The following is a 20544-nucleotide window of genomic DNA, read 5'->3' on the forward strand; positions in this document are numbered from 1 at the left end:
CGTTGCAGAAAAGGAAGGATTACACTGAAATCTGTGCTGTTGATTGAAGCAGCTAGAAAAAACAGTATTACTGACCACTGGTAATAGATAAATAACCTCTAAGAATAATATCCAGTTTAAATGACATAACTTTTATAACTTTAAAAGAAACTTATTTTATGTATTGAAAATGGATAAACTGTTGGATTTTGAATTTTCGGTAAAATGTTATAAGACCTAGGTGAGACACATAGCTAATATTATAGGTGCAAAATGTAATTTACATACTTTAGAATAAGTATGATATTATTTTACAGTATATTTAGGATTATTTTCAACGTTCCACATGCTATATTCTCTGTAAATAACTAATAGTTAACAAAACATACCATTCTCTACAAACAGAACCACACAATCTTTCTTTAAGCTGAAACTAAAGGTGAGCTTTCCATTTCTCCTCAGGATCCATGTTGCTAACTGTGGAAAGAAAATTACAGAGTAAAAATTTAACAGAAGATGAGCAAATCACTAGATTTTAAGTTATCTTGTAACTAGAAAAAGCATTAATTCCTAAAATAATTGTGTTGCTCAATATAAAGTTGGGGTTTTTCTTGGGGGGGGTACATATAAAGATGTTGCTGAAGCTTCTACACAAAGTCCAACTTCGCACCTCTTGCTTTTTAAGGATCAAACTTCTAAGATTATTAACTTGACAAATTAACTTAACACTAGGGAACAATTACAGAATTACTGCTTTAGTATCTTTGAGTTTGCTACCTTTACCGCTGCTAGACCTCTGGCCGTTCCCAAATCTCCTATCGATACGTGTAAAACTCTTCGTGCTCGTGTGGTCTGGGAGAGGAGAAGCTCTCTTCCCGCTACATGCCCGTCACTGTCGTTCTGGTGGGTGAGGACTGGAACCCCCATGCGAGATGATTCTCATTCCTGTGGAAGCTTTTGTTCTAACTTGTGATCCCCTGGCCTTTTGCTACTGACCCTTCCTAGTGACTGTCTCTCCAACTGACGGTGACATTCAAGGGAGAACTCTGGTGGGTGATGTTTTTCCTCAAAGGAAACTAGTTCATTTGTTAACAAATATTTTAAGTGCTGGTAATAAAAGAACTAAAATTTGGAAGAATACTTACATATTTTCCCTTCCTTTTCTAGTTTTTTCAAATGAAGTAAGATGTTATGTTCGGCCATTTTATGTAAATGCTCAGGAGTATCCTCAAAGAAAAATGAGAGTGAAAGTAAAGCATTTCTTTTTTAAAAAAGAACAGAGTTAATCTTTTTGCAACTTTTAAAGAAAAAAGGCAAAATAATACGGTCTTAATTCAAATACAGTTTTGCAGAGTAATAATCAACACTGTTTCATCTTATATATGTCTTGCTTTGACTCCCTATATTATTAGAAGTATACTTATAGGCAAAACAGAGTGTAAGCTCCATAAAGACAATACAGTAGCAGCATCTGTTCACTACTGAATACCCAGTGCTTAGCAAAATGGAACATAGTGGGAACTCACTATTTTACAAATGAATGAATAAATAAACATAAAAATTATTATAGGTAGTTTTGATGATTCTACAGACAGCTGGCCCTATGGTCTGTTGATTAGCTTACATGGTAATGTCTTTGCACATTTTTATTAAAAGTATATATGTCTCCACCTTAAATCTTACAATTTTTCCTTTATTTTCGTCAAGCTAGTAATGTAATATTGACAACTATTATCTGAATGGTAAACAAAATAAATATTCCTTTTATTCTTTTTTCTAAGTATGTATTTTTAATTTTATTGGAGGATACTTGATATACGATATTAACGTTAAGAACGATATGGTGCTTCACAATTCTTAAAGGTTATACTCCATTTAGTTACTATAGGATACTGGCCTTCTTCCCTGTGTTGTACAATATATTTATCTTGGTAGCTTATTTTATACATGACAGGTTATACTCCCCTACCCTTTTATTGCCCCTCCCCCTTCCCTCTCCCCACCGGTAACCACTAATTTGTTCTCTATAGCTACGAGTCTGTTTCTTTTTTTGTTATATTCACTAGTTTGTTGTAGTTTTTAGATTCCACATTACAAGTGGTAACATACAGTAGTTGTCTCCTTATATGATTTAAATAAGAATTTTCCTCAAGTCAAGCTTCTTGACTAAATTGACTATCTCCATTTCTCAGCTCCCCGAAAATGTTTTGCAAGGATCACTGAATTATATTTTAATCAAAATTCAGAGAATTCTTTTCCGTCCTCATTTTACCTGAAATCAACTGGCTAGTCTCTCCGTTTGGAAGAACTCTTCTCTTTTCCCTTGGTTATTTTACCTCTTATGATTTCATCTTCATCCTGGATATTCTTCCCCGATTTCTCTTCAGTACTGATGCTCATGATGAATTGTATCATTGACTCTCTTCTCTTTTTACTTGATCAACTTGTCACCGCAACATCATGTGTTAATGATTCCCAAGCAGAAAGCTCCGACCCCAAACTCCCTGAAGCTCCAGTACCATATATTATATCTACCAGTGTGATTTTCTAGGTCTAATTATGTGACTCCCTGCCTAAGATGGGTGGTCATTCCCAGCTTATTGGCTGAAGCCCACAGTTTTTTAGCATGGCAACCAAGGGCGTCCCCTGACCTGCCGTGCCTGCCTTTCTTGCCTCATTTCCTGGGACCCCCTCCCTGCCCATCTGCAATATACATTCTGGGCTCCAGTCAGATGCATTTTCTCTGTGGGTTTTCAAACACACATGATGCCTTTGTGACTCCCAGTGTGTGAACACATCTTCCCTTCTGTCTAGAATGACTTCTCTTCTCCTGTACTCTGGCCTGACTCCTTCTTCAAGATCCGATTCAATAATTAAATTTCCGAAGCTTTTCTGGACAAGCCTCACCACCCTGCATCTTCACCAGGCAGAAATGACTCCTCTTTCCTTTATGCCCTGACGTACTGTGTATGGGCCTTGCAGGAAGCGTGGTGTGATAGAAAAACACAAGATTTGAGTATCTGACTTCTGACATTTGAGTGTGTGACATCTGCTAGTTTTGTGCCCTTGGAAAACTCACTTAGCTCACACTTTCTGAGTCTATTTTTAATCTGTTACGTTGGAATAACAGTATCTTTATGCAGTGAAAATTCAAGGTACTTGAAATTAAGTACTTCAAATTACAATGGGAAATGTGAAGCGTCTAGTACAGTGTCTAACACATAATCATGTGCTCAAAACTGGGAGCTATTATGATACAGCCAGAATTGCAAGAATCTGTTTAACATGTCTGTCTTCGCGAAACCGTGAGTCCGTGGAGGGCGGGGATCTGTAGTCATCTGTGTGTCTCTGCACCTAGTCCAGTGTGTGGTACATGAGGGCGTTCAGTAAGCATCTGTGGAATGAATAAATGTCTCTGCAATACCTAATGCTGTTAGGTGTGTGTGACAGGTGCTTCACACGGGTGTGCAGTGAACACATCCCTGAACACGTCTCTGAATGCAGGACCAGCATTTCTGAGGCCTGCACAGTCACTGGATGCCCCATCTGTGAGGGTTATCAGAGAGATCTGCTGTCTGTACTGGGGTTAGAAAAAACTACCCAGAGTCTAGAGTGGCTAAACTTTAGTATTATGAGGAAATGAACTCTTTTGCAGAATGTAAACATCTGCAATACCCTTTTGCTCCTGGCACTTTTTATTGTCAGCCCTTTTAATCATTCATTCCTCCCTTTTAAAACAAAGCCCACTGAGATACCTGGATTTTGAGAAATTAGACCCATGGGACATTATGGTCCTTTACTAACTGAAACTGGCCCAGGTTCCTTTTCAAGCTCATCTTTAGTTATACTCTCTCAGTTATGGTATTTTGTGGCCATACAGGTTATGGTAGTGGGAGTTTTAAAACCCAGATCATCTTATTCCATTCTTAACCCCGAAGCAGGTATCGAATAAACATTTGCGGAAAAACCGAATCATACTGATGGATTGCCACGCAGCGCTGGCATGTAGTGATGCACTCAGAGGCCACCGAGTGAGCGGCCCTCTCTCTCTATTCTAAGTGGCTCTACCCATGCCCTTCTTCATGGGCAGCCTTTCTCCCTTTAATCTGCTGTGAGCATTGCTACCGCTTCTCACTGCTGGTACCCCAGTAGCTGTCTCTAGCAGATCGCCCCTTACTCGCTGCCGGTCAGGACACCAGACCATCAACATGGCTAGAATAATACACAAATCCTAACAAAGATTAACCGCCAGGCTGTTGGCCGTGATCTCCCCTACAGAGTGGAGTATAAAAGGCTTCATAATGGCTCACGATGGTTGTTTTTGTTCTGCGGGCCAGTGTTTGTCTAACTTCTGTGTTCCAGAAGGTTGAGATTGATGGGCTCAAATCCATACGAGTGACATGACTTACAAAACTAACAGACTCACGCTGCTCTGGGATCGGATGAGTTTACCACGTCTAGAGTCCACTGAATAGATTATTCTATGAAAATCGTGCCTTTGAACAAATAAGATAAATGAAAATTACCTTGTAGATAACTTTTACAAGATCCATTGCTGTGAATGACTTTTCAGAGTTCTCCTGAAACAATGTAAGAATTTGCTGTTCTCGGATATTTCTGTGAGAAATGTATTGTAGAATTTTAGCTTCGGCATTATGGATTACTGGGCCATGTCCTGCATCAGAATAATTACAAAAATGATTTCAACCAGATGAAAAATTTTAAGTACAACTGAAGTTAATTTACTCTCTTTAAAAATATTTCATATAGCATATTGAAAAATACACGACAAATAAGAATTATCTGGAAAACTATACAGGTAATAAGAGATTTAAAAATTACATATAATGCCCCAAAACATTAGATAATTATATCAAAATCTATATAAGATATTATTGTGTTCATTAAAAGTTAGAAAATAAAAATTTAACAGTAAGAATACAGCAATAAAAACAGTAACCACAACAGTATTAATAGGTAATATTTACAGTGTTCGTTATCTGTCAGACGTTGCTCTAAATGCTGAATATACCTTATTCTTACAAGAAGCCCATGAAGTAGGTATTGATACTTTTATTATCCTCTTTGTACAGCAGAAACTGAGGCATAGGGAGGGTAAATAATCTGCCTACAGTTACACAGCTAAGAAGGGGTGGAGCTGGGATTCTGATTCAGGAGCTTTTAACCACTCTGTGCTATTAACCACTATGCTTATCAAAGATTGAAAAGGGGAATGTAAAAGGTAGCTTCATGTAAGTCACCAAGACCTATTAAAAATTCACAAGAACCACAAGAGACCTTTAAGAATCTTATGTATAGGCTAGCAATTCAGAAATGTTGATAACCCAGGTAAAGTTATATTGGAATTTACTTGCTCTTTAAGACAGTGAAAATGAACATATCACACAAATCTGCAAGAGGGTTGAGAACAAAATACCAGAAGCAGACAAACCTGTTAGGTAAAGAGCATGGGCTTTAGGATACCAACTATCATTTACTAGCTGTGTGGCTGGGACAGTCTATGAATCTCCCGAGTTTATTTCTTCAGCTACCTGCTTCTCTGGGTTTTGGTGAGGACAGCTCTGTGAAGGTCCCTGCACAGTACCTGGCGGGTAGGGTAGCAGGCTTTAATATATGGTGGCTACGGCTATAGACCGTCATTGACATATGAGCTCCTGCTGTGCCAATAAGCCAGTTCACTGGATTCACTAAAGCCAACACTCCAAGAACCTGCACCGGGCAGCCTCTCATTAGCTTTATTCCAATGTGGGTGCATCAAATGTCTACTGTCTTCTCTTTCAAAAGAGCTGTCATCCTCCACTCCTTTTATGTCACAAAATTAATCCAAATGCCCAGCCTCACTGTATGTTTCCTATCCCCTCAGCAGTGGGAACTCATGAGAGAATATGAAGGTACTGAAGACACTGTATTTACAGATCTTTCCATGGCTCTTTGGTTAGGAACAAGTTGGAAGGACTTAAAAAATTAAGTAATCGAGTCTCTTTTTCCTTCTGGGGGCCTCTTGTTGGGTACTGTATCTTTCTTAGCTTTCAGGATGGAGGAGAGATTCGTATTGTAAAGCAGGGCAGTGACAGCTATAGTGATATATTAACAACAGGTTTCTTTTTCTGGAGAATGGAAATAAATACACAATTTTACAGTTGACATAGAAGCTACTGATATTTCCATCAATGAGTTAAAAAACTAAAGCTCAGACATCAAATGTTACCCAAGGTTGGTTACATGGCTAAAATGTAGTCCACAACAGAAATCAAGTTAACAAAACGGAAGATAGCTTACGGAATGAAAACATTTTTCTTGTTCCAGTAGGTTTATTGCATTTAACAGTTCTATTAATAGCTGTGCAGATGTTAAAAAATAACCCTCATATCTTTTAAGTAAGTTATTAATACAACTCTTGGTCTTCTTTTTCATTGTATTGCTAGACAAGACTTAGGGGTGTAATTTAGAAAGAAGCAATTTATATGCATCTCTTCAAGGCTGAAACCACAAAGAACACACACAGACAAACCAAAATGAATCTTCCTCATCATTTGACACAAATGGTTTGCTAGATTAATAATATTACCCACCTGGATATATAACTTGAGCTTTGATTTTTAATAACTCTTTTAGGGAGCTCATATAATCATAGAGGTCTTCAAATATGGTTGTGCCTTCCCCTAGGATGCAATCTCCAGAAAAGAGAGCATTTTCCTCTTCTAAAAGTAGGGCCATATGATCATCAGTGTGGCCAGGTGTGTATATAACTCTGGTTGAAAGAGGAAAGAAGAAACAGTAACAATTATGAACTCTTAGGCTTAGAAGAAATTTTGAGAAGTCAATTATTTTCTGTCTTTCTCTCTGGACAAGACACGAATAAATGATGTCACTACGTTTTAAAAATAGCTCCTTTTTCTCTTTTGGCCCACTGCAAATTATCATCAGAAAATTCTCCCCTTTAGCTAAATCAAAATTCTCACTCTGAAGTGCAAATTTAATACTTTTGCCACGTCTTCTTTCTTATTTTGTAAGTAACAAGTACTGATTACAACAAATTTGGAAAACAGAAAAGGAAAGCAGTTGAAGGAGATAAAAATCACCAATCATTCCACTACTCAGATAGTGCTCTTATTATTTAAGAACACATTTTATTCAAATCTATATATGTATGTATGTATGTATGTATGTGTATATACATACACACACACTTTATGGTAAGACCATGAGAAGAAAGTGCTTTCATATGTTGCTGGTGGGAGTGAAAAAATGGTAGAGCCCGTATGGAGGGGAATCTGGCATTTTCTAGCAAAATTACACATGCATTAATCCTTTGACCTATCAATCCCACTGCTAAAATTTACCCTGAAAAATACACCTTTACAAATACAAAAAAATACATACAACTTATTCATTACATTATTTGTAATGACAAAGTATTAGGAACAACACAGATGTCCACCCATAGGGCACTATGGATAAAGTATGGTACATCCACACAATGGAATACTATGCAGCCATCAAAGAGAATGAAAAGATCTCTATGAACTGAGATGAAGTAATTTGCGGGATATACTGTCAAGTGATAAAAAGCAAAACACAAAAGAGTGTTCGTAGTATGCTCTTTTGTATCAGAAAGATGGGGGAATAAAAACATGTATGTATATTAATTCCTTATATTTGGAAAAAGAGTCAGGGAGGATAAATAAAAACGTATGAATATAGCTGCCTATGCGGGGTAGGCAGGTGGCGTGTCGGGAATAGAGATGCAAGCAAGACTTCTCTGATTAGAACTTTTAAAAAGTTTTAACTTTTTTTTTTTGATTTGTATGTGTGTGTATTTTATTATATATTAGTCTCTTAAATCAAATAGAAAACAAAAAGTGGAGCTACAAACCAAAGTTACGATAGTACTAGCTTTTCTCATCACCCGTCTATCTAATTTTACCAGAGGTCTTTATTTCTTCATAAGGCTTTGAGATACTGTCCAGGGTCCTTGACTCCAACCTGAAGAACTCCCTGTGGCAGGCAGGTCTGGTGGTTAAGAACTCTCTCAACTCTTGATTAACTGAGAATGTCTTGGTTTCTCCCTCATTTTCAAAGGAAAGTTTTGCTAGATATAGGATTCTTGGTTGACGGTTTCTTTCCTTCAACACTTCAAGTACATTGAGCCATGCCATCTGGCCTCCGAGGCGCCTGATGAGAAATCTGCTCACGACCTTCCTGGCAAATCTTCTCTCAGCTTCATAGACTTTCATAACGTACCTTATCGTGTCTTACGCAACAGAACATTTTGTATGGTATCGTGAAGTCAGTTAAGTTGAAACATTATTTTGAGACCAGAATTTAAGGAAAAGGAATTGAATATTTCAAGTGTAGACATTATGAGGTCTTTGAAATTATTACACATTTTCAAACTAGAAATAAAAAGGCCACTGAAGTATCCTACAGATTTTAAATTATAACAAAGTGAATACCAATAGCGAATAACACAAGTAAAGAAAAATTTCTTTGGGATCCTTTTTCCTAAGCGTAAAGGGGCCTTGAACTCAAAAAGTGAGAAAACCACTGTGGCTTACCCGGAGCTGCGATGGGTCCATTTCTAGCTCTGACCTCACAGTGCACCACTGTGATGAACTTCACAGAAGCCCTATAATAGAGCCCAGCCGGGCCCAGGTTTTTGGTAGTTGGAGCCCAGGAAGCTGCTTTTGGTGACCTGACGGCCGTGGACCCACAGTTAGCTTGTGTTTTCCTTGTTCCTGCCATTTTGTTGATTTTTTTTCCCCTCTTTTCTCTACTCTTAGCACTGTTAGTACCGTTAGCATCGTTAGTTAGGAGAGTTAGCTTTGGTGGTTAGGTCAGGAGGATGCAGGGCTTCACAGCCAACTGTGCTGCCAAGGAGGCCCATATTGGTGATTATGAGATCCTCCACACCATCGGCGAAGGCACCTACGCTAAAGTGAAGCTGGCCCGGCACATTCTGACCGGGACACAGGTGGCTGTCAAGATCATTAAGAAAAGGCGTCAGAGCCTCCCAAATTTCCAGGATCTACTTTTGCGGGAAGTGCACAGTATGAAGGCTCTGAATCACCCAAATATCGTAAAACTGGTGGGGGTGACCGACACAGAGGAGACGATGTTTTTAATAATGGAACACCTCAGTGGTGGGGACATGTACAGCTACTTAAACACACATGGCCGTATGACAGAGGCAGAGGCCCGAGGCCCGTTCCAGCAGCTGGTCTCCGCTCTGCAACACTGCCACCAGAGGGGCATCGTGCACCGGGACCTGAAGCCACCGAACCTCCTCTTTGATGCCAACATGAACATCAAGCTTACAGACTTTGGCTTCAGCAACAAGTGTGAGGCCAGTGGGACACTGGAGACGCTCTGCGGCACACTCCCGTATGCTGCCCCGGAAGTCTTGCAGGGGCAGAGCTACAGCGGCCGTGCGGTGGATGTGTGGAGCCTGGGAATAGTGCTCTACTTCATGGTAACTGGGTCCCGGCCCTTTATGGGAAAAGACTTTCAGGAGCTGCGGGAGCAAATCTTGAAAGGGCGATACTCCATCCCAACCTACCTCTCTTCAGAGATACAGAGTCTCTTACAAAAAATGATCGTCCTCAACCCCAGTGACAGAGGCACCTTGCCTGACCTCATGAGGCACCCGTGGGTGAATATGGGCCAGAAGAAGCCACTCCAGCCACCCCATGAAGAGGACCCGGAGGTGACAGGGATGAGGACTCTGGACTTGACGTGGGACAAGATCCAGGACCCGGGAGAAGGCAGTGTGAGCTCCAAGAAACCAATGGTGGGGTCCTCCATCATAGCTGCAAGGTGCTTCTCTTCCGGGGACCTCAGTGGCAATGAACTTGAGCCTTTTCCAAGCCCTGAGTTGTCCACCCTGGAAACCGGGCGGCTCCACCAGGGAGAAAATGTGCAGCTTCAGGAAGACCAGCAGGCAGGGCAGAAGACCAGTGAGGCTGCCTGTCCCCCAGCCAGCCTGGAGTCGAGGACTGCCACCCCCAGCCCAGCCCACCGGTGTGGCCCTGGGGCGTCCCCCTCCACCAGCAGCAGGACTGGAGCCCCAGAGGGAACCAGCTGCCCCCTGGGTGTGTCCAACACTGGAAGGTCCTCCCACGCTGCACAGCCTGAGAGTACGTCCTCATCCGTTCGCTCTGGCCACAGCCCCAAAAAGCAAGGGGTGGCTAGGAGAATCTGGAACTCTATACTCCAACATCTTTGTTGCAAGCTGCCCAGGATGAGGCGTCACAATAAAGTGAGCCCATCTGAACCCCGCGAGTGACCGAGGCAGGAAGGTCAGGCCGTCGCGCTCCCTGGGACCCAGTCCAGTGGAAGATGAGTGTGTTCTCTGCACGGCCTTCAAAAGCATCGTATCCAAGACTCTGGCCAGCTCAGAGGATGGTCTGGAGCAGCCCGGGCGACTGAAAGAGAGGCCACCGTGGCTGCAGGTCCGCCCCTCAACCCCCACCTGGGTGAAACTTCAGAGACTGGACTGTCATTCCTGGGGCACGTCTCCCCTCCCCCACTCTTCTGTCTTCCGTGTTGGTGGGGGAGGGGGATAGTTCTTGTTCCAAGAGCTCCTTGGTTCTTCCAGTTCCAGTTAATAAACTCGATGCTCCACAAAGATGTCTCACACTCTGCTTTGCATCGTCCCTGCACAGAACTGGGGCTGGTTCCCTGGTTCAATAAGCCCTTGAACACACGGGTGACTGGAGCAGGGTCTTCTTCCCCGAGGCCTCTCTCTGGGGGCACATGCTCTCGGAGGCATCACCTGCACAGTCCCATTGGCTCTCGTGCGCTTACAGGTCACTTGCCGACCGTGGAATCCTTCACTGCAGGACACAGCACTCTGACCATGTGCCCGTCAACCACCTGGTCTTTTGTCGCAGAAACTCCTGTATTTCGGGGCTCCCCAATCCGCTCCTTGCCACTTCAGAACAGTTTCCCAGCATTATCTGCGATGCTATGTCCCAAGCTTGAAGTCCTCAGAATGTCCAAAGCCTCACCCGTCTATGGCACTTGTAAACACCACACTTCCCTGCTCTGGAGACAAGTAAAGGTGAGAACCATCCGGGTCCTCCAAGCCCGTGCTCCAGTCAGACACTTGCTCTCCTTGCTCACAATTTGGATTCACTTGGGATTCAGTCTCTCTCTCTGCTCTTTCTTCTAGCACTTGAGAAGTAAAAAGAGTTCCTGTGAGTGCATCAATCTGTTCTAAAACATTCTTGAGGTGAGAACAGGCCTCTGTGGGGTGAATTTCAGTTCCACTCTCAAGAGATCTATCGTATTAATCACTAAAACTGGACCAATGTCTTCGAGCCAGGCTTGTCGCAGAACTGCCTGTGTCTTTTGCATAATGCAGTGAAATGGCACTGGATTTCATACTGATCCCTCGGACCTGTTCATCCTCTCTGCTGTCCATGTATGTACCTTAACTTCCCTGCCAGGCGACTGCAGATGATGCCATTGCTAGATATAAGATAGTCGGCCAGAGAGGTTTTTCCATGGTCAACATGAGCCAAAACACAGATATTCCTGACGTTAGCCGTGTTTTTCCGGAGTCGAATCCTCTTATCCAAACCATTGAGCCCCACGGTCACTTATTTCCGGTGACACCGCGGTACTTGCGGAGTTTACTCATCCTTCCGGATCGGCCGTTCGCGATGCATCACAAAGCTCGCGGGGGCTGGGTGCACAGTGACACCTGGAACTCTGCCCCGTCCTCTGTACTCGGGCATTATTTCTCCAGGTCAGTGATTACATACTGGAAGGGTCTTATGCAGGAGGGAGAGAAGATGCCGACATCTCTCTCTTCTGCTCGATCTTTTCCCAAGCCTCTCCTATCACTCCCACTTGCTTTCACTGCAGGTGAAACACCCAGCTTCCCGACTAAATTTGGGGGTCACGTGCAGGTGCAGTGAATGTCTTCCATTCCTCTCCACATGGCTGCTGCCGACCAGCCAGCCCGGCTCGGACCCCAGCGTGCGGCCACACCACGCGCGTCGCAGGCGCCCAGACCTCCGCGTCCACCATACGCCCGCCCGCGCGCCGGGGGCGGGGCTGAGGACGCACGACCTTTGACCCGCCCCCAGAAGTTTTAACTTTTAAGCTATGTAAATTTTTAATATGCTAAACATGAAATTAAATAAAAAGAAAAATAAAACCTTAACACTGAATACCAAGTGTATATCTTACTGTATACTAGATAACATAGCCACAGTAATTAATTCAAATAAGTTTCCAATCCAACACTAAAATAATAAATAAATACAACACTAAGACATCCCTAATAGAATAGATCTTAAGATTTAAAAAGCTGCAAAGGTATCTTGAACTTTACTTAATAGGCTTATTGTTGGCAGTGTCATTGATTACTGTGTTTCTGAAATGAAACTGTTCACTGTATGACAGGTCCAGGCAAGTAAATAAATTGATGTGGAGAACCCAGGTTCTCACCGCGGGATAAGGGAAAAGTATATATGAAATGATGGCATTAAGGTTTGGGGTTTTTTTTTTTTTTAACATCTTTATTGGAGTATAATTGCTTTATTTACAATGGTTGTGTCAGTTTCTGCTTTATAACAGCGTGAATCAGTTATACATATACATATGTCCCCATATCTCTTCCCTCTTGCGTCTCCCTCCCTTGGGTTGCTTTTTATTGGCATTGAGGAATCATGACTTCATCATTTCATTGTTTTTCTAGCTCTGTCTATAATGAGGCCCAGAAGCAATGATACTCCAGTAGTAATGAGCACACCTCACACTCAGTTCTTTGTTTCTAAATACCATTTCCCACTCTTAAGAAACCAGGGCTTCCTACAGACATAGCTGGCTCCAGGTCTTAGGCAGGGAAAGTAAAATGTGACATTGAGGCACTCTGTGTCAGATAGTAAGGAAGTGCTCAAAGATTAAGGGAGCTACATCTCAAGGACAAAGCAGCACTGAATTTAAAAAATACGTATAAGTTCGGAGTAATAACTCAAGAAAGGAGGGGAGAATCTCTTCTTTAAGAGGAATGGCAGCAAATAAAGAAAAAAAAAAGTAAGTGGAAGAAATAATAGAATAAAAGTCACAGTTTTGCCACCTTCAGTGTATTAACTGATTAAGGCAAGTATCATCAATAGATGCTAAAACCACTGGATGAAAGATTGTTGGGAAGCAGGACATTCACAAAATCTCAAATAATCAGATTACGAATTTTAAGGGGAAAGTAACCTTGACCATGAAGAGAGCTGGGGTCATCATGCCAACCAAGCGACCAAACTTCATACCATCCCCACTGCCCGCAACCACCCTTCTGTCTCTCTGCGTTTGGTTTTTACACATTCCACGTATGAGATCATACAGTATTTGTCTTTCTCGGTCTGACGTATTTCACTTAGCGTAAGGCCCTTGTCAAGATCTGCCCATGTTGTTGCAAATGGCAGGATTTCCTTCTTTTTTATGGCTCAATAATATTCATATATATTACACACACACACACACACACACACACACATATATATATATACACACACACACACACAGCACAACTTTTTAAAAAAAATATTTATTTAGGCTGTGCGGGGTCTTAGTTGCAGCACACGGAATCTTCGTTGTGCATGCGGACTCCTTAGTTGCGGCATGCATGCGGGATCTCGTTCCCTGACGAGGGATCAAACCTGGGCCCCCTACACTGGGAGCACAGAGTCTTACCCACTGGACCACCATTCATCTGTCAATAGACACTGAGGTTGTTTCCATGTCTTGGCTGTTATGAATAGTACTGTGATGAACACGGGGTACAGATATCCCCTCAACAGAATGATTTCGTTTCCTTTGGATATGTACCCAGAAGTGGAGTTGCTGGATCATATGCTTTTAAGGATATATATTTTTGGATTCTTTGCATATTTATATCTTAAAACTGTCATGTAGCTTTAATACCCGATTTTTGAATTTTTTGCTCACTATATTGTATTTTCCTACATCATTAAATATTTTTCTAAAACATGATTTTTAATGCTTGCAGAGTATTTCACTATATGCGTGAATCACAATTCATTTAGTTTCCTATTGTGGGCGGTTTTCCTCCACCAGTAACACTGAACGAGCATCCTTAAAAATGGTGCTTTTGTTATTTTTTGATTTGGTCTCGGAGTTTTTTTTTAAACAGAGTAGTCTTCCTGTTTACATTGCCCTTCTCTCCTCCTTCCTCCATAATGCATATGTCTTACTCACTTCGGTCATTAACATGCAAGATTTCTGGTTTTTCGACTTCCTTGCTGTCACTTTAGGTTCTATGGACTGCATTTTCTTTCGTCTTTTTTTTCCCTAGTGATTTGTAAGCTACATACACTTAAGTAGATGTAAGAAGAGTGGGCAAATGAACTTCTCTTAATGTCAGTTTTTCACTGAAATGTGAATAGCAGGTGTCTGAAAGGACTGCTGGGAGATTCAAGACAAGCATTTGAGTGCTGAGCATAGTATGTGGCACAAAGTTACCTGCTTAGTAAATGGTAAATATTTTATTTTAGTAGTGGTTATCTAAAAGTTTAAAAGAAACATTATTTTTTCTTTCTTGTTAAAAATTTTAAGAACAAAGCAGGGGCTTCCCTGGGGGCACACTGGTGAAGAATCTGCCTGCCAATGCAGGGGACATGGGTTTGAGCCCTGGTCCGGGAAGATCCCACATGCTGCGGAGCAACTAAGCCTCTGCACCACAACTATGGAGCGTGTACTCTAGAGCCCGCCACAACTACTGAAGCCTGTGCGCCTAGAGCCCGTGCTCCGCAACAAGAGGAGCCACGGCAATGAGAAGCCCGCACACTGCAGCAAAGAGTAGCCACCGCTCGCTGCAACTAGAGAAAGCCCGCTCACAGCAATGAAGACCCAATGCAGACAAAAATACATAAATGAAATAAATTTATATATAAAAAAAGAACAAAGTGGTTTTCATTGATTTCACCCTATATAAGATAAAAAATTTAACATACTTTTATTTCCTTTGTCCTCTCCTCCAACTTTGTTTTTGTTGATAAATAAAACTATGATAATAAATACTTTTAAAGCATGACAAATATTTTTATTTCAATAATTCCTATATATATTTACATGAAGTTTTGTTTTATGTTTTTTTTTTTCTTTGCCCGCGTTGTGCAGCGGGTGGGATCTTAGTGCCCCAAGCAGGGATTGAACCTGTGCCCCTGCAGTGGAAGCCCAGTCTTAACTACTGGACTGCCAGGGAATTTCCTACATGAAGGCTTATGACTATACCAATAATAAGCCATATAAAGAACTAAGTCTAGGGGGCTTCCCTGGTGGCGCAGTGGTTAAGAATCCGCCTGCCAATGCAGGGGACACAGGTTCAAGCCCCGGTCCGGGAAGATCCCACATGCCGTGGAGCAACTAAGCCCGTGTGGCACAACTACTGAGCCTGTGCCCTAGAGCCTGTAAGCCACAACTACTGAAGCCCTCGTGCCTAGAGCCCGTGTTCTGAAACAAGAGAAGCCACTGCAATGAGAAGTCGACGCACTGCAACAAAGAGTAGCCCCCGCTTGCCACCACTAGAGAAAGCTGGCGTGCAGCAAAGAGGACCCAACACAGCCAAAGAAACAACAAACAAATAAAAAAACAAAACTAACTAAGTAATTTCTTCTGCAGAGCTCTTGATTTCTCAGCCACATACGGACAACCCTCTGTACTGGTCATTGTTTTCTGTTATTACTCCTATACTTTGAATTTTACTTCTATTATTGCAGGTTTCACATTGTTTTCTTGTTTGTTTACCATTCTACCTAAGGCTATGAACTCCTAAAAGACAGGACTCCTGTCATATTCTCATCTTTATATTCCCAGTGCATAGTACTTAGTCGTAGCTAATATTAATATATTGCTTTCCACGTGCCAGGCACTGACTTCAGGGATTTACAGGCATTACACACTTAATCCTTCTCCTAGTATGGGGTGGGTAGCATTAATCTCTCCATTTCACATTCTTTGTACATTCTACATAATCAAATCACAGGAGATAGCAATAAATGTCTGATGGAATAAGGTTTAAATTCTATTTTATTTAGCTTGAGAGGTTAATTATCCTTTTTTTTTTTTTTGCCTATTCTAAATAGTATTGGATTTTTATGTGCTTGGAATACTTTAAATAAATTTTCTCAATGACGGATTTTTGGGGGGGAAGACAGGGCAAATATAATTGCATGTTTGGATTTACTATTTAGGAACTGAAAGTGTGTTTCTGGTTAAAGACTGGGTTGAACACCTGCATCTCTTCTTTTCCTCCTAAAACATCAATAAAATTACCATAAAGGGATATTTGAAAAATGGCATAAATCCACAGGGGTGAGGAGAATGGACCATATCAACAAAATTTTAGAAGCTAGAGAGAAGACAGATGAGTGAGAAGTGACTTATCAGACATGAAAATACTGAAGTCTACACTGGCAGTGGTGAAAGCTGAGACCCAAGCAGACTTCCACTGCAGAATTCTCCAGTCTCAGGACGTGGGGCACCAGGAATGCAGAAGCAGAGGGTGAAGCGGGGAGCAGAGGCCAAAACAAGGATTGGCTGAGAGTGTATGTAACAAACATTCAGATCTTCAGATTCTCTTCCCGTTTTGAGTAGCTTGACAAGCACCCCAACCCCACTAAGGCAAAAAACTGGAGATTTAATCTTTGTAGAGGGTAACACACAGGCACAGATAGAGGTAGTGACATCATCCTGAAAACAGGAAGACTGTGTGACTATACGCAGATCCCCAAGCCTTCTTCCCACACTCAGCTCCTGTAATGCTGGCAGCCAGGCCTTTATCCAACATGAAGATTAGAAGTCTTTTCTGGGAATTTTACCAGCTCAGGAAGAAAGACTCTAAGGATTCCAATATTGGAGGTTCCCCAACGAAACAATTCATCTAGAGGACCCTGCGGTGAGGCTCACGACCTACAGAAGCCCTCCTCACATTTTCAGAGCTCCAAAATAGCTCTGAGGTCTCCCTTAGAGGACATCAGTAAATACCATATCACTGTGCATCTGAAGAAAGCCTTTCACACTGAGGAGAGAAAATAAAAACAAACTAGTTTGTAGGCCACAAATTATGAGGAAGAAAATTTCCAAAAAACCCCACAAACCTCCCCTCGATAGCCCCAAGAAAAATAGCTCCACAAAAAACTGTAATGTCTTCAGAGAGATAAGAGTTGCAACTATGAAACAAGAAAGGATAGTATGAAAGGAGCATTTAGGGGCAAAAAGAGCTCCTGAAAGTTAAAAACATGAGAAGAGGAATGAGAAAATAGGATTAGGAGATAAAGCTGATAAAAACCTCCCAGAAAGTACAGCAAACAGGCAAAAAGGTAGAAAATAGGAGAAAAAAAAGTTAAAGGACAAGTCTAAGAGTTCTAACAAAATAATAGGGGTTTGAGTAAATGAAATAGAACAAAACAGGTGAGAGAAGGTATCAACGAGCAACTGCATTTTTGTGCCCAACAAAGCCATACCATCAAAGGTTAATTCTGTGTGCCTCTCTTCCTCAAGACCTTGATAAGCCTACCTAATGATCCAAATGTATTTTCAAGTTTGGTTTTTATTTTTAAAAATTAAAAACTTGTTTTTGGCTGTGCCATGCGGCATGTGGGATCCTAGTCCCCGACCAGGGATTGAACCTGTGTCCCCTGCACTGGCAGTGAGGAGTGTTAACTGCTGGACTGCCAAGGAAGTCCCTCAAATTGGGTTTTTAGATTCTGGAAGTCATAAAAAGTACACAAATAAGCTTAAATTATATGCATTAAGCTTAACTCACAGGACCATATTACTAGTAAGCAACAATAAAGCTTCACTAAAAAGATGTGTAATTATCATTAGCAACTAAAGACTCAGTATTTTCACAGGCTAACTCTAACAAACATTTACAAGTCAGATAATTTCACTACAATCCACCCCAGAGCACAGAAAAAGAAGGAAAATTTATGACTCCCAAACCTGATAAAGGCTGCACAAAAAAACTACCACCCAATCTCACTAATGAATATTGTTATGAAAATATTAACTAAAATATTAACAAATAAAATTCAAAAGCAAATGTAAAACTAATAACATCATGACCAAATAAAGTTTATTCAAAAAATGCAAGGATGTTTCAATATTATAAGATCCCTGAAAATAATAATAAAGCTATGGAGAAAGCTGGTAAGATCATTTCCCTAGACACTGCAAAGACATTTGACAAAATTCAACTCTTCAATAACAGCATGTCAGAAAACTGAGGGCTTTGCTGGTGGTGCGGTAGTTAAGAATCCGCCTTCCAATGCAGGGGACATGGGTTTGAGCCCTGGTCCGGGAAGATCCCACATGCTGCGGAGCAACTAAGCCCTTGTGCCACAACTACTGAGCCCACGTGCCACAACTACTGAAGCCTGCGCGCCTAGAGCCTGTGCTCCACAGCAAGAGAAGCCACCGCGATGAGGAGCCCACACACCACAACGAAGAGTAGCCCCCACTCACCACAACTACAGAAAGCCCATGCGCAGCAACGAAGACCCAACGCAGCCAAAAATAAAATTAAAATATCCATTAAAAAAAATTGAAATGACTATAACTCAGAAGAGTTTCTCCTTTGCCAAAAAAAAAAAAATCAAATCCTTTAATATTAAATATTGACATGTAAAGGCTTTAAACAATCTGCTAAAAATGTAACAGGTATAAGGTACCAAAACATGAGACACTAGTGTAATGGGAGCAATTATTTTTGAGAGGGATTAAGAAGTGACATTAAGAACTATTCGGCTTTTGTGGTTTCTAACTGTATGCTTTGTATATTGCAAACAATTACGATTTTACAGCTGCTCCAAGGGCAAATATTAAAGAGATGTTAGAAATCATCTCTTGTCTGATTTAACCTGCTGCAACCTGTTAATGAAAGTATTTGATGTTATATGAAAATGATTCCAGGAAGTATATTTCCAGCAATTATAAAAATATGTGGAGACAATCTACAGAATGGGAAAAAATTTTGCAAACCATGTCTCTCATAAGGAGTTAAGATCCAAAATATATAAAGAACTCATACAACTCAATACCAAAAAAAAAAACCCAATTTAAAAACTGAACAAAGACCTGAACAGACATTTTTCCAACGAAGATACATGAAAGACCAACAGGGACATGAAAAGGTGCTCAACATTACTAGCAGGACATCGGAACCACGGAGAGGGCAGAGAAAAAGGCTGGTGGCAAAATAAGAAGAAATGATCAGAGAGGAGAGGCAGAGAGAGAAGGAAGAGAGCTAGATGCCCAGAAGCCAAAGGGGGAAACATTTCAAAAAGGTGTGGTTAATAAAGTCAAAGTTTCAATAGAGGTGTGTCAGGAAAAGAGCGCAACGGACCAGACGATGTAAGAAGTCATCAGTGGTCGCAGCTTGAGTGATTCCAATGAAGAAGTGAAAGCAAAAGCCACCTCACAGTGGAGTACAGAGAACAAGGGGAACAAAGGGGTCCCCAGCGACAGATGCCAGGTCAAGATTTATGTCGTTTCGTGACGGGAGGCACTGAGCTGGTGCGGGGGCAGTCAGCAAAGGCACCAGGGAACAGGGAGAATTTAACACGTCAGGGCATAATGGGTGGAAAGATCCCGGAGGGACGAAATATAAGGACAGAGCTAAATAAAGGTTGATCTTGAGCAGTTTTCCTCTTAGATCAGGCAGGCAGAAGGTAAAAATGATGAGATAGATAAGTTCAAAAAAAGGCAAGAAACTGAAGAAAATCCCTGTGCGGGGGGGAAAGCAATGTCATCTGTTAAGCATAGTTGGGGATTCAAACGATGAGTATTTTTATAGTTCCTTTAGGGAAAGGAGCTGGCCAGGGAAAAGTAAAAAGATCCCCGGGTATTACTTTTGTCTGAGGTCAGAAACCTTGGACTTGCAATATCATCCATCAGCAAGAGTGCACGACTTCCTCTGACAACACTGAGCAATCCACAAGCGGGGAGGCATGGAAAAGGCAGATGGCAGGCTGGATCCACGGTCGGATATGTGCAGGCCAAGTAGGGAGAAAGACCAAGACGGAAAGGGAGCTGAGGGCCTGGGGAGAGTGTGGACAGTAGTTAAAGTCTACAGGAAGAAAAGCAAAGCAACAAGGGGCTAATACACTGGAGAAAAGGAAAGGGGACCAGGCCCCACAAAAGCCTGGACTAGGTGGAGAGCTGGCATACGAGCAGTACACGTGGGGAGATGAACAACATGCAGGTTGCAGCCGAGTTCTGCTATTCTGGAATTCAGGATCTGGAAATACGGCAGGCTTGTGAGATAAAGTCAGGGTATGGCCACCACAGTGAGTTCTTTCACTGGGTAGGTACATAAAGATCACTTCCCTAGAAGAGGCAAGTAAGGCTTCTCTGTATCACATTTTGGGTCATTCACACAGATACGCGACAGCAGAACAATGACATGAGTTTCCAGGGTAACACTGCTTTCATGTGATTCTTTTTAATAAAGTTGACTGATTACTAAATTTTATGTTTTAATATCTTTGTTTAGATTTCATATATAAACGCACA

General features: G+C 41.6%; 1 pseudogene; it reads right to left on the bottom strand.

Moving 5' to 3' along the window:
* LOC131743670 (cytochrome c oxidase subunit 6C-like) overlaps positions 1–20544 on the bottom strand; it is an 81905-nt pseudogene that overhangs the window by 47926 nt on the left and 13435 nt on the right.

Source organism: Kogia breviceps, chromosome 17 (assembly GCF_026419965.1).
Source record: "Kogia breviceps isolate mKogBre1 chromosome 17, mKogBre1 haplotype 1, whole genome shotgun sequence".
In the NCBI taxonomy this organism is placed as follows: Eukaryota; Metazoa; Chordata; class Mammalia; order Artiodactyla; family Physeteridae; genus Kogia; species Kogia breviceps.